This window comes from Zingiber officinale, chromosome 5B (assembly GCF_018446385.1).
Source record: "Zingiber officinale cultivar Zhangliang chromosome 5B, Zo_v1.1, whole genome shotgun sequence".
NCBI lineage: Eukaryota > Viridiplantae > Streptophyta > Magnoliopsida > Zingiberales > Zingiberaceae > Zingiber > Zingiber officinale.
In genome coordinates, this window is record NC_055995.1 from 10,163,857 (window position 1) to 10,181,708 (window position 17,852).

Genomic DNA, 17,852 nt, shown 5'->3' on the forward strand with positions numbered 1-17,852 from the left:
GTTAATGCTAAACTATACTGTGCGGAAAACTGGTCTAATTAAAATTTTAGTCTACTATAACTAAGACAGCTGATAAGGAAGGTCTAAAGACCTCCCTTGCTGGTGTACATGTGCTAAAGAGGGGAAACTGAACATCCCAACTGAGCTAGGGACTCATAATTTACTTCCCAGCTGACTGCTGATCGATCCACGGATCGATCAGACCTGCTACGCTTCTGTCCCCAGCTGGATCGGTCGGCAGACCGATCCAGGTATGTCTGGATCGGTCGGCAGACCGATCCAGGAACCTGGGAATTCTCCGGAAGCTACTGTATTGCGCTGGATCGGTCGGCAGACCGATCCAGGTATGTCTGGATCGGTCGGCAGACCGATCCAGGCACTCGAAATCTCCTGGGACGCTACTGTCTCGACCTGGATCGGTCTGCCGACCGATCCAGGAGGATACAGTAGCGTACTGTATTCGTCTGGATCGGTCGGCTGACCGATCCAGTGGCACTGCTCAGGCACTGATCGGTCTGGAGACCGATCAGTGTCTGATTTCGGCCGGGAATTCTGATTTCAGGACTCCGGTGTGCCAAAATACAATCCAACAACTACCTACTGCATAATAAACTATTCTAATAACAGGTAGTGACAATTCTAAACTGGTTCATGGCATTTCACTCACTAAAACACATTTTAACAACTTAACGTGCATGAAAACGACAGTATCAAACTAATAAACTGAAAGTGCTGAAAGTAAATGCTAAAGAGTTCTAATGCATAAATAAAGCTCGTTAGATCCCTAAGATCTTTCATTCCAGTTCCACACACACAAACCATCTTCGCATTGCCCTCCAGCCCCCACTGCTAGTCCACTTTTCCTTTACCTTTATCTGCAGTATAAGAAAAGTAGTATCTGTAAGCTAACAAGCTTAGTAAGAAACCATCTACCTCACAAAATCATGCATTCGATGCAATATGCTTTTAAATCATGCTATTTGAAAATATGCACTGAACTTGCTAAGACATGGAGTACTGAAGTCATAAAGCATAACATATAAACATGTCATATGATCATACAAGCATAATGGTTAAGACTAATCATGGCATACTAGTATCTAAGCATGATAACATGAACTAAATATAAGCTAAACTAACTGAAACTAAATCTGTAACTGGAAACAAACTCAATTAGCATAACTGATTTTGAGTTTTGAAATCTAATACATAATAAGTGAAAATAATAAACATGCTGTTGGGCCCGGCAACTGTACTTGCTGTGCGCGCATCCCTAACTGGACCCGGGTTTGCAAGTCCCGAATTTAGTAGGGTTAACTAGGTTATCTAAACCTAGGGACGACTGTGGGAGTCCAGCCCAACGGATATCTGATCCGGTACAGTGCCACTGAAAATAAAATACTGATATCTATAGCTAACTGATATAACATGCTATTTCTAGGTTATCTGAACCTAGAGCTAGGTTGTCTGAACCTAGAGGCGACTGTGGGAGCCCACCCATTGGATATCTGATACATATAAGCTGTAATAAACGGAACTAAAACTAATGTGCTGTTTTAAATGCTCCTAATGCATTTAACTGAGCTATTAAACATACTGAGGTGGTATTCTAGCTATACTAACATTTTACCGAACACTTGGTGTGCTCCAACTCTCTCCTCTAATAGGGAGATCACCTCTAGGCACCCGACAACGTCTAGAATCTCCAACTAAAGGAGACCAACGCGTCCGGCCCATCTAGAGGTGCTCAACTAGATCCCTAATCCTCGAGGAGGGTTTAAACCCACCCTATGTGTCGGAAAAACCTGCATATAGCCAAACTAATGCGTAGAAAACCAAACGGAGCTATTATACTGCAGGTGAGGGGTTTCTTACCTCAATCGTAAGGTTTTCTTACGATTTATCCGCTAAAACTCCGGTGGAAATGGTCCTCTCGACGAACCGCTAACGTCTTCGCGTTCCTCTCGCGGAGAAGAACCTCTTTCGTGTAGGAGTCGTCGCCGGAAGGTGAACCGAGAGCCCTTGGGGCTTGGTGTGCCGTGCGTGAGGGAGAGGAGAGGGTGGCGTCGGCGTTGAGGGTTTGGAGAGGGAGAAGGTTGCCGAACCAAGCAATAATAAACCAAACCCACTTAAACCTTCTATTTATATTAAGTGGTTAATTCGGCTAAACCCAACTTAAATATAATCGTTCCCCTTCCCTTTCAGCACAGCCCTGCTGGGTCAACTGGTTATGACATTGTCCCTCTAAATCATAGGTCTCGGGTTCAATCCCCGCCTAGGCCGTTTTACGCTTATATTTCTTTTTGCTACTTCCGCTACTCGGAAAATTCCGGAAAAATATCTAAAAATTCCAGAAAAATCCTAGAATATTTCTAAAATAAATTTGGGAATTTTTCGGGCTTTACATTGATCTTCTACCGTATTCCTCTTCTTATCCCGGACGTCGTGTGGGCGACGATCTTCCGAGACGAGAACCACCACGCACCTTCTTCTTCTCCAAGCAAGGTTCGGCCACAAGAAGAACCACCTCCAAGGAAGAAGAACTTGATCACCACCAATACTCCAAGGGATCTTCAAGATGAGGCTTCCTCCTCTTCTTCTTCTCCTTCCTAGGTCCGGCCACCAACAAGAGCTCCAAGAGATGTATGGTTCGGCCACCAAAAGAGAAGAAAGGAGAAAGGCTAGGGCCGGCCACAAGAAGAAGAAAAGAGGGAGAGAAAAATAGAATAGATTCATTAGCCATGAAGCCTCCTCTACCCCCTCTTTTATAATCCTTGATCTTGGCAAATAAGGAAATTTTAATACAAACTTCCTTAATTCTTTTGCCATTGAAAAGGAAAATTTATTTAATTAAAAATAATTTCCTTTCTCAATTTTATAATGGCGACCACAAGAAAAAACTCCAAGCAAATAAAATTTTAAACACCAATTAAAACTTCCTTATTTGCTTCCGGAATTTTATAAAATTTCTCAATAATTTTTATCCTTCATGATTGGTTTATAAAAAGGAAATTTAATAAATTAAAATCTTTCTTTAAACATGTGGATAAAAGAAAGTTATCTCTAAAAATTAAAATCTCTTTTAATCTACAAATAAGGAAAGATATCAAATCTTTTCTTAATCTCTTGTAGAAACTTATAAAAGAGAATATTTAATTTTAAACTTTCTTTAAATCATGAACATGTTTAAAAGGAAAGTTTTCTTAAAATTTAAAATCCTCCTTTAATCAACAAATAAGGAAAGATTTCAAATTTTAAACTCTCTTTAAACATATAGATGATTTACAAATAAGGAAAGTTTTACCAAAATTAAAACCATCCTTTTAAACTACAAATAAAGAAAGAGATTAATCTCTTCTCTTAATCTTTTGTAGAAAGCTATAAAAGGAAATTTTTAATTTTTAAACTCTCTTTTAAAAACATGATATCCACATAAGAAATAATTTTAATAAAAATCCTTTTTAATATTCTAGTGGCCGGCCACCTAAGCTTGGGACCCAAGCTTTGGCCGGCCACCAACTTAACTCATCCACTTGGTCTTGGTCGGCCCTAGCTTGGGTTCCAAGCTAGCTTGGCTGGCCCCATTGGATGGGTAAGAAGGTGGGTATGCGGTGGGTATAAATCTCTATATACTAGAGGCTACGATAGGGACCGAGAGGAGGAATTGGTTTTGGTCTCCCGATAAAATTAAGCATCCCGTGTTCGTAACACACAACTTAATTTTATCAATAATAATTCATTCCACTAGAGAACTATTATTGAACTACCGCACCAATCCCAAATTACATTTTGGGCTCCTTCTTATTATGAGTGTGTTAGTCTCCCTGTGTTTAAGATAACAAATGTCCACTAATTAAGTAAGTTACTGACAACTCACTTAATTAATATCTAGCTCCAAGAGTAGTACCACTCAACTTCATCATCATGTCGGACTAAGTCCACCTGCAGGGTTTAACATGACAATCCTTATGAGCTCCTCTTGGGGACATTCTCAACCTAGATTACTAGGACACAGTTTCCTTCTATAATCAACAACACACACTATAAGTGATATCATTTCCCAACTTATCGGGCTTATTGATTCATCGAACTAAATCTCACCCATTGATAAATTAAAGAAATAAATATCAAATATATGTGCTTGTTATTATATTAGGATTAAGAGCACACACTTCCATAATAACTGAGGTCTTTGTTCCTTTATAAGGTCAGTATAAAAGGAACGACCTCAAATGGTCCTACTCAATACACTCTAAGTGTACTAGTGTAATTATATAGTTAAGATATATTAATACCTAATTACACTACGACCTTCCAATGGTTTGTTCCTTTCCATCTTGGTCGTGAGCTACTGTTTATAATTTATAAGGAACCAATAACATGATCTTCTGTGTGTGACACCACACACCATGTTATCTACAATATAAATTAATTGAGCAACTACATTTATCATAAATGTAGACTTTTGACCAATGTGATTCTTATTTCTAGATAAATATTTATACCAAAAGCTAGGCTTTTAGTATACATTCTAACACAGCGGACCAAGCACATACTACGGCGCTTCCATCTCATTCGAGAGATTATCGATAGAGGAGATGTGAAGATTTGCAGAGTACCTACAGAGGCTAACATCGCAGATCCCTTGACCAAGGCTTTGGCACAGAGGAAGATTGAAGGTCACACTAAGTCTTTAGGCCTTAGAGCCTATACTGATTGGCACTAGTGCTAGTGGGAGATTGTTAGTTAGAGCCCTAGAGCCAATCATTTGATGATTGTATGGACTCATGTATATCATATTCTTGTTTATTAATAAAGGCATTTGTTTGGTTATTATACTTATTTATATTAGTGCCAAATAGACTAAGTATAATAGCGTCCTTGAGTAGAAGGTTCATACCTATATCAATCGATTAGTTGAATCGATAGTGAGATGATATAGGAAACACTACTCTAAATCATTCCTAGTCGAGTATTAGCATTCAGGGACAATGTTAATACAATAAGACTAGCATGTAGGTCAGCTCGATGACTTGATCTCACAAGTCATGGATATAGAGATATCAAGCTGACACATGGGTATGCATTAGAGAATGTATACTGAATGATCCGCCATGAGAAAGTATCATGGATCGTTATATGAGTGTCATATACTTTCTCATGTGGCTATTAGTATGACTATTAGTCCTTAGACCTGAAGTCACCATGGATCCCTACATAAGGAGTTATGTACTTTGGTTTCGTCAAACGTCACCCGTAACTGGGTGGACTATAAAGGCGATTACTGGGTATATAACAAATTATGCAGAGGGATGTGAGTGATGTAGATGGGATCTATCCCTCCCATATGACGGGAGCGACATCGCTATTCTTGATAGAGTGAGACCACTAAGTGCATGGCCATGCCCAAATGAGTCAACATTAGATGTTGAGCTCATTTGATCGAGTGCGTCTACTTGGAGTTCAAGATTTAGATTGATTAGAGGATGACACGGTCTATGCCTCACATTGATCAATATAGATGTCTAGGATAGAAGGATAATGTCACATATTTTGTTAGTAGTCACAATTGGTAGTCACAAGGTGATGTCGGATCTCGACATTCTTGTAACTTGGGTAGTAATGATGTGTTGCTAGATACCGCTCATTACTTATGCTCCTAAATGGGTTTAGGGCATTGCCAACGTTACAAGAACCTATAGGGTCACACACTTAGGACAATTAGGTGGAGATTAGGTTCATTTGATGAACCAAGAGGATTAGATTCATTTGATGAATCAAATTGGATTAAGAGTAACCCTAATTGGGCTAACTTGAGTTCGACTCAAGTTGATTCATGTGTTAAATGAGTCTGATTTTGATTTTGACTCATTGAATCAATTCAATTTAATGAATTATATTCATTATATTAAGTTGGCTCGAATCAAATGGTTAGATTAGATCCACCATGGTAGAGATTGAGTCAAGTTTGACTTGACTTGAGAAGGAAGACCAAAGGTCAATTTTGACTTGACCTTTTGCCACCTCATTGGTGAGTTGGCATTAGGTGGACCAATAATGATGTTCCATATCATCATGGGTGCCACCTCATGGAAGTTACAAGACCACTCTCTTAATGGTTTCATATTAATTGCAATTAATGCAATTAATTGGTAATGGTTTCATATTAATTGCAATTAATGCAATTAATTGGTGAGTTTTTGAAAGTGGCCGGCCACTTGGTTTTGGGTGGGAATTTCATTTTTCCCATTCAAGTGTGCATCTTCCTCCTTCTTCCTCTCAAGCTCTCCCTCTCCCTCTCCTCCTCCCTTGGCCGAACCACATAGGTGCTAGCACACCTTGGTTTTTGGTCATCTCCATCTAGTGTGTCCGTGTGGATACTTCTAGAGGACCGGTGCTTGACGGTCTTGAGATCCGGCATCATTTGGACGAGCGGGAACGCGAAGGGCATCGCTACAAGGGTAAACTTTTTCTCGTAGATCTAAGTAGTAGATCGGTTTTGAACTCGTACAAGAAATAGTTTTTCGAATTTTGTATACGAATCTTTGCACGGATCTACGGCTTTGGGTCTTTCGGGGTTTCCGCGACGCGAAAAAGCGATTTTCGCGGCCCGAAGAACCCAACATTTTCCACTTGAAGACCTAGGTAATCTCCTTACACATATTTACAAGTGAGCAAGATTAGGACTTAGCCTCAAATTGATTTGAATATATTATAAAAACTCTAAGTCATCTTAACAATTTTGGTAGAAAATATTATGACTAACTATTAGAACTAACAAAAGAGGAATGGGCTCATTATATTGCACTTCTCTCTAATACAATGAATCAAATTTTAACCTATTAAGCACTTTTAATTTATGAAGGATGTAAAGATTTTCTAAAAGTCTAGTGATATATATATAACCTTGTATAAAGTGCTTAAATAAATCCGCTTCCCTTCTTAATCACAAAACCACCGTAGACTAGTTGGTTCTGGGTTCGGTTGCGGTTCGGTTCGGGTCGAGGTTGTGGGTTCGAATCCTGGTGGCAACCATTTTCCTTCCTTTTTATTCTTCTATTTTCTAACTACTGCTGAAATAAACTTTTTCTCCTTTTTTAATAAGAAATGATCGCTGGATCAGTTGGTTAAGCGAATCTCTACATAACCTGAGTTCTCCATTTCAAATCTCGACTTGGATATTTTTTTGTCAAACTTTCCTTCGCTTAGTAAAAATACCAAACGACCTCCAAAAATTGCATAAAAATATTCCAAAAATTTCTAAAAATATCTATAATATTTTTAAAGCATTTCCAGGTATTTTTGAGGACATTTAGGACTTGAAATAGGGAAAATTGGGTCGTTATAATCCCCTATACCTTATAAAAAGTTCATCCTCGAACTTAGAATAGCTCTGGATATTTCTGTCTGATACTGTCCTCCCGCTCCCAAGTGAATTCCTCATGCTTCTGGTTCTACCAGATGACCTTCATTAGTGGTACTTCTTTATTTCTTAGTCTCTTGACTGCTCTGTCGACTATCTGTGTAGGTCTGCTCTCATAACTAAGATCCTCTTGGATCTACACTGACTGAGGCTGAATCACTTGGCTCAGGTCATGGAGACACTTCTTTAGCATGGAGACATGAAATACATTGTGTGTTGCTGACATGTCTTGTGGTAAGTCCAGCCTGTAAGCTACTTTCCCAATCCTCTCTATGATCAGGTAAGGTCCTACATAGCAGGGACTTAGTTTGCCCTTCTTGCCAAATCTCATCACTCCCTTCATAGGAGCAACCTTGAGAAAAACTGAATCCCCTACTTGGAATTCAAGTGGCCTACGGCGTGTGTCAGCATAACTCTTCTGTCTACTCTGGGCAGTCTCAATCCTCTGTCTGATCTTCTGGATAGCCTGAGTAGTCTCATCTATCAGCTCTGTCTGAATGCCCAGCTCTACTTCCATTTCTTTTCTCTCACCTTCTTCTTGCCAACAAATAGGTGATCTGCACTTCCTGTCATACAACGCCTCATAAGGTGCCATCTTGATGGTCGCCTGATAACTGTTGTTGTAGGCAAACTCAGCTAAGCATAGATACTTGTACCAATTTCCCTTGAAATCTAGTGCACAAGCCCTGAGCATATCCTCTAAAATATGATTCACTCGCTCTGTCTGTCCATCAGTCTGAGGATGGAAGGCTGTGCTGAACTTGAGTTTGGTGCCTAGTGCAGTCTGAACACACTTTGATACTTCTAGATCTAGGTTTTTACTCTTAGACTCTTGTGTCATATTTGTGATTTTTCTAAGAGTCCTCTCTAATTTGTCAAGTCTTGACCTTAAGACTTGATTTTCCTTCCATAATTCTTCAACCTTAGATTTTTCACAAAAACCTTGATTTTTCTTCTTTTTAGGCAAATACCTAGAATCCTTAGGGCTCTTGCCTAAATTCCTATCTACCTTTCTAAACCTAGGTTGTGAGGTTTTAGCATGATAAGCTACATGATTTTCCTTAACTTTATCATGCCTCCTATTTTCATGATAAATAGCATTAAAATAATATAAACTTGAACTAGCATGCTTTTTACCATAATTTAAAGGGGTAGGCTCAATAAAAGTTACCTTTCTTTTCACCTTGGAGGCTCCCCCTTGAATTGAGCTTTCTCCTTGAGACTTGACCACCTTCTTCCCCTTAGGGCAGTGACTTTGGTAATGCCCCTTTTGATTGCAAGAGAAGCACATAATGTGCTCCTTGCTCTTCTTTGTATTGGGGATGGTCTCCTTGGGCTTCTCCTTGCCCTTTTGTGCCACTTAGCCCTTCTTCTTGGCCAATTTAGGGCATTTACTCTTGTAATGCCCATGTTCCCTACATTCAAAGCATATGATATGATTTTTATTATTAATTGACACACTTATACCTTCATGTGTAGGGTTGACACTTTCTCCTTTGGATCCGGAGGTAGAGGCTTCCTCTTGATCCGCAATTGATTTTCCTCCCATTGATTTAGCTTGATTTGTGGAGGTGGAAGCTTCTTCCTCCACTTCTTCTCTTGACCCCAGATGTAGAAGCTTCTCCTTCTTCTTGATCCGGCGTCACCAAAGATTGCTCCCCCTCAATCCTAGAGGTGGAGGCTTCTTCATCTTCATCTTGTATATGGAACAAGGAGTATGCTCCCTCCTTGCCCTTTTCATTGCATTCCTCTGAAGATGAAGCTTCTTGGACTTCCTCTTCTTCGGAAGTTAAGCATCTCTCAACTTCGGAGTCCTCCTCTTGGTCTTGCTCCAATGAGTCGCCCTCTTTGGATTCCTCTTGATTCGGTACAGTGGAGGGTTCTTCATGGAGCTTAGCCAATTTGCTCCAAAGCTCTTTGACATCTTCATATTGTCCAATTTTGCATAGAATTGTGCTAGGTAATAAATTAACCAATAATTTGGTTACCTTGTCATTTGCTTCGCACCTCTGGACTTGCTCCGGGCTCTATTTGCTCCTCTTGAGAACTTTGCCCTTTGAATTTCTTGGAGCCTCGAAGCCTTCCATTAGAGCAAACCATTGCTCTATCTTCACCATTAAGAAGTTTTCGATCCTTGATTTCCAAAGATCGAAGCTTGTAGATGTGTACGGTGGAGCCACCCTTGTGTCAAATCCAAGTCCATCTTCGAATTGCATCTTGAAGTTGAGCTTCTTGAATTCTTTGACTTTGAAAAATTTTGCTCCAACTTCTTCACCCTCTAGCTCTTCTTGTTATGTTTGCCCCTTCCGGCGATGATTCCCGTGAAGAGCGGCCTCACTCTGATACCACTTGTTGGGACCAAATATGTAGCTAGAGGGGGGGTGAATAGCTCGTCGTGTGCTCGTGGTCGGCGTTGCTTGTTTCTTCAAAGATGTGCAGCGAAAATATACAAGAAACAACACACACAACGCTAACAAGTAGATTTACTTGGTATTCACCTCCAAAGGAGGTGACTAGTCCAAGGATCCACACACTCACACACACCTCCACTAATAAACACTCCTTTTCGGTAACTACCGAAGTCGGAGAAGCCCTACAAGTTCACACTACAAGAAGAAAGGGAAAGGATACACAAATACAAGCAAAAGCTTACAATGAGTATAGAAAACCCTAACCCTAGCTTTCTTCCTCTTGTTGTAGATCCGCCTCTTGACTTGGAAAAACCTCCAAGAGCTTCATGAACTGGCGGTGAGAACCCTGTGGAGAAGCTCTGTGATCACTGGTGAAGATCTGAGATGAAGTCGTGTAAGTTCTGAGAGTTCTACTGAAGGAAACGCTCTCCTGCAGCTAAATACGACGCCAACGGTCGGATCCCGATCAATTGGATTGCTCCCAATCGATCGGGGAAGCTTTGGATCGATCAACCGATCGATCCAGAGCGCTTCTGTGCTCTCTGGAATAGCCTGGATCGATTGGTGGATCGATCCAGGGCTTATCGTGCATAAACAGCAGCTCCCAATCGATCCACCGATCGAGTGGGACCTCTGGATCGATCCACTGATCGATCCAGAGGAGTTCTGTTCGCGGGGACTCACCCAATCGATCGGTCGATCGATCCAGATCTGTTGGATTGATCGGCTGTTCAATCCAGATTGACTGGATCGATCCACTGATCGATCCAAATCTGCTGGATCAATCGGCTGATCAATCCAGATCTGCTGGATCAATCAGCTGATCAATCCAGATGTTGGTTTTTGCCCAAAACCAAGTCCAAAGCCCCCTAAACCAACATCCAGTCAACCATGACTTGTTGGTACATAAAACCTAGCATCCGGTCACCCTTGACCAGCTAGGACTCTCTCACCAAGTGTCTGATCAATCCCTTTGACCCACTTGGACTTTTCTCCTCTTTCCAAGTATCCGGTCAATCCCTTTGACTTACTTGGATTTTTCTTCCTCGTGCCAAGTATCCGGTCAATCCCTTTGACCTACTTGGACTTTCACCAGATGTCTGGTCAACCTTGACCCATCTGGATTTCCCTGTGCCTGGCTTCACTCACCAGGACTTCCCTTCTGCCTAGCTTCACTCACTAGGACTTTCCTCTGCCTGGCTTCACTCACCAGGACTTTTCTTCTGCCTGGCTTCACTCACCAGGTCTTTCACCTAGCTTCACTCACTAGGATTTTCACCAGGATTTTCCTCTGCCTGGTTTCACTCACCAGAACTTTCAAACTGCCTAGCTTCACTCACTAGGACTTTCAAGCTGCCTAGCTTCATTCACTAGGTCTTTCACCTGGCTTCACTTACTAGGATTTTCCTTCTGCCTATCATCCCAGTTAGGACTTCCCAGTCAAGTATCTGGTCAACCTTGACCTGCTTGACTCTTCTTCAACCAACCTGATCAGACCCTGATCAGAGGGGAATTGCACCAAACAATCTCCCCAAATGAACAACTGCACCTGCACTTGTCCATATCATCGAAGTCTTGTATTGTCAAACATCGAAACCCAAACCAAGACTCAAGCTTGGTCAACCAGGTCAACCTTGACCTGAGGGATATTACACCAACAACTTAACCTTAAGGTTTGATTTTACTAATTTGCGTAACAAGTAATTAACTAAATTATTAAGTCAAGGAATACTTACAGCGGCAAGTCCTGGTCCAAGGCGCCTCCAGCTTCCTCCGAGGCGCCTCCAGCTCCTCTGGACAGCTGGCTTCGGCTTGCACCCGAGGCGCCTCGAAGCCCCATAGAGGCGCCTCGGACACTGTTCATCCGAGGTCAAATGTGCTTCTTTGTTCTTGCAAAATGTGTTAGTCCCAAACACAAATCATGCAAAACAAAGTTAGCACAGAAATATGATGAATAATATTTTGACAATCTCCGGACTGTCCGAGTCTGACTTCGGATTTCCTACCGGAAACCCTAGGTTGACCCGACGCCTACTGTTCCCTCTACGGAGAACGCGTCCTCACCTACTCCACTCAGGAGATTTACCTGTTGCCAGTGCGATCCTCCAGATTGACTGGACTTTTGCTCAGCGTTCGAAGTAATGAGGAAACGAAAACTTAAGAGTCATTAATCAATGAAGCAGTAATGAATATTAATGAGAGGAAGCATTGCATTAAGAGTAATGAGCAAATCAAAATTCTTACAAGTGCTGCTGGTGAAAAAAGTAGACTACAGCTAGGTGCTGCTACAAGTAGACTCCTTCAGAGCTAGCTTCAGTAGTAGATATAGGGAAGACGCAGACTCGCGAAACGCCGATACATACGTCCATTCAGAAGATCTCACTCGGGTTGAATTGGTCAGCTATGAAGGAAAGATCAGACAGACAGATCAGATATCTCTGATATAGAGAGAGGGAAAGATCAGATAAGCAAGATAGAGATAGTAATTCAAAAATCATAGTCAGGTAGGACAGGTAGGAGTCAAAGAAAAGATAGTGAAATACTACTAAGGTGAAACATGTGGGATAAAAAGAAAGATGGGTCAATCCGGTCATAAACTATTCAGAATATGGAAACTCTTATTCACAGGTACAGGTAGGAAACCATAATTCACAGGTAGAATAAGAACTAGGCTTCCGGATTTGATTCTTGGTAGAAACTCTTTTCTTCCTCAGGTGGAAGAGAGTACGTTTATACAGAAAGCTACCCCATGGAAAGGTAGCTGATAGAAAGGTTCCTGACAGATAGTCAGACACTGAAAAGAACTAGGAAGGGAGTAGGTCTTGTGCTTTCATACTGGACAAAAAAAAGGATAGATAGGGAAGTGAGGTAGCTAGTCAAATGGACTTTTCTGAAAGGGAGATAGAGAAATGAGCTTTGGAGAAAGGAAAGGTAGATAGTAAACTGATAGTCAAATGGGCTTTTCAGACTTATAGCTAGTAAAGACACTTGAATTGTGAGTTTAAGAAAGGGCTAGTCAGACTCAGAATCTGACTATTGAGATGGGAATAGCCAGACACCTCATGCGAGAACTAAAGAGAACCCTGACCTGGCCTCATGCAAAAACTAAAGAGAACCCTGGCGACAAAAAAACCTATCCTAAAAGCATAAATGCATTTGTTGAAGACTCAAATAAGTTATGAAAAAAAAAAAGAGAAGCAAATAAAATATACACTTCTTTTCTATTAAAAAGCAAATAGAATCAAATAAGTTGAGCTACAGAGACTCTGAATTACGATAACAGTGATTGGATTAATGACGTCGGAAATCAATGTTACGCAGCAGATGAGATAGATAGAACTAGGGATTCTGACTCCTATATTAAGTTCCGTCAGACATAAATGTTGAGCTCCTTGTTTTCAAGAAATTCATTGAAACTTAGTTGAAAAAACAAACTCATCCGGAAAGGAAATAGAACCCGCATTGAAGAACAGAATCTCGTGCGTCGCGCTCGTGGTCTTACTTAATAGAATGAGCTATTCGGATTCTTAATACAATGAACTAGGAAACAAGTGCTGGTGACTTCGAAACTCTAAAAGAGGTACTTTATTGTGGTTAAAGTTCGAATGAAAAAAAGGGATATTTACTCATTGAACCATTTCAATTCAATAGGGTATTTAAACTCAGTGCACATTAAACTAGAGTTTGAGTGTGATAGATGAGTTAATGCTTTGAACACTCAATTCCATATTCGTTATTGTCTGTAATCATATCTGAATAGATCGAAACCGTGAGACTCGAATAGACCCTTAGGCATAAAATGAAATGAGCTAGCTAAACTTTGCCCTTAGGAATTAATTGAGTGAGCCTTCCTGGTATGGTAGGGCTTTACCCGGGGGATTGAATGTTGTTAGTGAAATGAGACTTAGGAAATAGAGTCAATGATTGAGTTGATGACTCGTTAGGAATTTAGTGAGCTGAGAATGAACTCCAGATAACTCAAAGAATATATCCTCAACCTATATGCGCATTTCTTGAACATAAAATGAGTTTAACTGCAGATGCACTCAAGGGTTAGTTGAACTTCAGATGTGCCAGACGTACCTCAAATGTTCCCGTAAGGAATAAAATGAGATGAGCTCAACCTTGACTTTCCAGTTAGGCAGAGCAGGAAATTAGATTCCTCATTTGTAAACTCAGATTTCCATGACTGGCATTGATTGGCTTAACTAAGATTTATATGAGTCTGATTGGACTGACAGGCATTGATTTCTCACTTAATTTCTTCTTTAGCATTCCTCAAATGTTCCTGTAGGTATATTTTAGCTCGGTACGTCCTAGTCTCTATTATCTGGAGTGAAACTCTAGGAGTCATCTGGAGTCAAACTCTAGTCTAACCCCTACCCTAGCCTACTGATTAAGAAGCTGTAACACTAACCGAGCTATTCTAAGCTATTCTTAGTCTCGTCTCTGAACTCCTACTGTCTCGTAACCCCTACAGTTTCTAAGCCCCTACAGTCTTTGTCTAGGAACCCCTGGAGTCTCGTAACCCCTATGGAGTTTATGAGCCCCTACAGTCTTTGTCTAGGAACCCCTGGAGTCTCGTAACCCCTATGGAGTTTATGAGCCCCTACAGTCTGTCTCTTCGCCCCTTTGCCTGTCGGCTCAGCTCTTCGCCCCTCGTGATTAATAAGTAGTAACTGAGCTTCTATTCCTAGCTATAACGCTATTCTGAGCTTCTATTCCTAGCTATTCATTAAAGGCATTTGGTTCTTGATGGATACTTGGTTCTAGGTGAGGGAGTGATTGATTCCCTAGTCGGAGATCACGAGTGTCGGGTCATATGAGTAGGGAATATACGTGTTATGGATATAAGTTGGAGAATCACTCGTTTTCATCTAGCGGGTACGTCAGAGTCTCTATCAAACTAGGTTAAGTAAGAGTCGAATTCAACTAATTTCATGCTCAACAAACTAATTTCATGCTCCACAAATGCATAACAGGAACATTAATGAAACTAATTGCGAAATCAATTCCTAACCCTAATGCCAAAGTCAGTCAAGGTTGAGCTAATTTCATGCTCAACAAATGAGGTATCTTTGAATCCCTTGAGTGCATCTTCAGTTAAACTAATTGAATCTAATTTCATGCTCACTAACAACATTTATGTTTTTTCTTTGAATCCCTTGAGCTATTCCTATGAGTTCCCTTGAGCTATTCCAAGCTGGCATCATAAGTTCAACTCATTTCATTTTCAGCTCACTGAATTCCGTTAGGTCAAGGCATTATAAGTGAAATAAGTCTCATCTCATCCTAACGGTATATTTGAGTTTGATCCCTTTGAGCTATTCCTATTCTGAGCTGGCATCAGAAGTTCAACCCAGAACTGAGCTATTCTTAGCTGTAACGCTATCGCTTTTAGCCTATTCTAAGCTATTAAATATTGTTTTATAGTAAGAAATTACCCCAACTGTAACAAATTCAAATAATATGTGGTTCAACAACCCCTCCAAATGAGGAATCAACCCACTGTAGCAAATTCAAATTCATATTAAATGAAACCCTCTAGTCCGCTAATACCAACAGCAAGAGTCGCGCACACGGATCGAACAGAGTCGCGCACAAAGGAGCTTTTTTTTTCCCTACTAATCCAGAAAGGATTTCTTTCCTACCCTACAGGAGGGAGATTACCTGAAACGAATATGTCATTCCCTATAATACCCTGAGCTTACCCTACTAAACCTTAAGAGCTTAAGAGCACCTTTTATGAGCTTACCCTCAACCTTGAGGACCCTTTTTCTTTATGAGCTTACCCTCAACTTTAAGAGGACCTCTATCTCTCTTTTATGAGCTTACCTTCTTATACCCTACCGAGCTTATTCTATTAACGAACTCAGAAAATCTCCCTACCGAGCTCTTTGGATTAAGCCTTTTAAGAGCTCATTTCTATTAGTCCTGAAATTCAAATAGAATACCAAGAGCTCAAGAGCTCATTCGATTAAGAGCATTCTATGAATATGCATATCCTACCGAGCTTATTCTATTAATGGACATAAAGCCAAAGCTCAACCGCTCTTTTTCTATATAATAATATCCTTAAGAGCTCAAGGATCCCCTACACTAACCCCAAGCCTAAAAGAGGGTAATCGCTCAGTCTTACCTTACTTTAACTTAAGTCAATGGCTCAGTCTTTTAAATGAGGAAAAACGTTATTCATAGCTGGAACTCAAAAGAAGTGAGCAGGAACTCAAACAATAGGTCACTCTCAATTTATGAGAAAAGAGGTCAACCAATCACTAATGATGGAAACCAATTAGTATTTATAAGAGGTGTTAGCTCTTCTCCTCGCTAGGGTACATCAAATTTTCTATCATTTGTATCTAAATACCCCTAAAGGTATCCCATGAATTGAATAAAGGAACCCTACTACATAAGGCTTCAGACCAACGGGAACCCCAAGAGCTCAGTTGAAATGAAATGAAAAAGCAAGAGCTCAATTACCCATTAAATAAACTTCTAATGGGTACCCTACAATCAATCTCGAGATCCTACAATCTTCAAGGAGACCCTACCCTACCTCCACTAAAGCCCTATCCTACCATCTCCAATAAAGGTAAAGGGGACCCTACCAGTAGGCGCATCCCCAAATGTGATGTACACCCTTTAGCCTCAAATTGATTTGAATATATTATAAAAACTCTAAGTCCTCTTAACAATTTTGGCAGAAAATATTATGACTAACTATTATAACTAACAAAAGAGGAATGAGCTCATTATATTGCACTTCTCTCTAATACAATGAATCAAATTTTAACCTATTAAGCACTTTTAATTTATGGAGGATGTAAAGATTTTCTAAAAGTCTAGTGATATATATAACCTTGTATAAAGTGTTGAATTGTTGGGCAAACACGGTTTGATAATGATGATAACATAAACACTTTTCAAAATCATCTAAATGAATATAACAACTATAAGAGGGAGTAGCACCAAGAAATCTAGCATTATTGTGCAAGTTGGGAATAGATTACGACACACAAAAATACAAAGATTTGAAAGACATAACGACAAGAACCTACCTTGCAACTAGCAACAACTCCTTGAAAGACAAACTAACAGTTGTATCTATACACCAAAACTAACCAATTAAGTTTGACAGATGTAGAACCACAAGCAACCAAACACTCATATCAAATATAGAATCTCCCCAATTATAATATTTATTGACTTGAAACACCGGTTATAAAAACCAAGGATGAAACACAACCAAATTTCAGGCCGAGCAAAAATGTATGGGCATATGGGCATATAATACCATGATTCATAGAAACAAGTGGATAAAAGCCTTCCTCAAATACAAATCTAAGCCAAAATTACCTCAAAAGTCTTGGTCTTCACGCCTACAAGTGGGATCTCAACTAGATATGTCAAACAATCTCCGCACAACTTTCAGACCCTAAATGAAGCAAAATCACACATCAAACACTACCAAAGATATAAATAAAAAGAAAGTATAATTAATTCAGATCAGATCTGATCTCGGACAAACATCGCCTTCGACATATCACTTCACTCAACACACAAAATTGCAACATCGAAGAGAATGAGGAATCCAAATAATTTGAAGCTACAAAAGAGAAAGGAGAGTAGAAACAAGATGTTGACCGTCGTTTCAATGAGTTGGCTCGACAAGTTCCCCTGCTCCAAACCCTAGGTCTGCTTTGATGGACAGACGGCAGGGAAGGAAGAAAATGGACGAACTCGCGAGAGGCGACCATTGCTGTGGATACTCCAAATCAGAAGAGTAGGAAGAAGATGTTTTGGATCAGTAGGCAAAAAGGGCGACTGCGCTCGCAAGATGTTTTGGATCGGTGGAATGAGGACTTGAGGAGCGGAGGAGGAAGGAGGGCTTTTAGGGTTTCGTGATCGGGAGGTCTAATTGTAATATTGCAGAAATGGATCTTGGCCGTTAAAATTTAAAGAGACGGAGGAGATTAAGTACCATGTCACCCTTATGAGGATCTATCATGAGGGTAGAA

At 40.3% G+C, this 17,852-nt stretch overlaps 1 protein-coding gene across 2 annotated transcripts in view; it reads right to left on the minus strand.

Moving 5' to 3' along the window:
* LOC121987238 (probable anion transporter 6) overlaps positions 1–17,244 on the minus strand; it is a 41,046-nt gene extending 23,802 nt beyond the window's left edge. For both annotated transcript variants that reach the window (XM_042541123.1, XM_042541122.1), the window contains exon 1: positions 17,191–17,244. The gene's annotated coding sequence lies outside the window, so the exon portion shown is untranslated. The remainder of the gene's footprint in view (positions 1–17,190) is intronic.
* Positions 17,245–17,852: the final 608 nt, after the last annotated feature.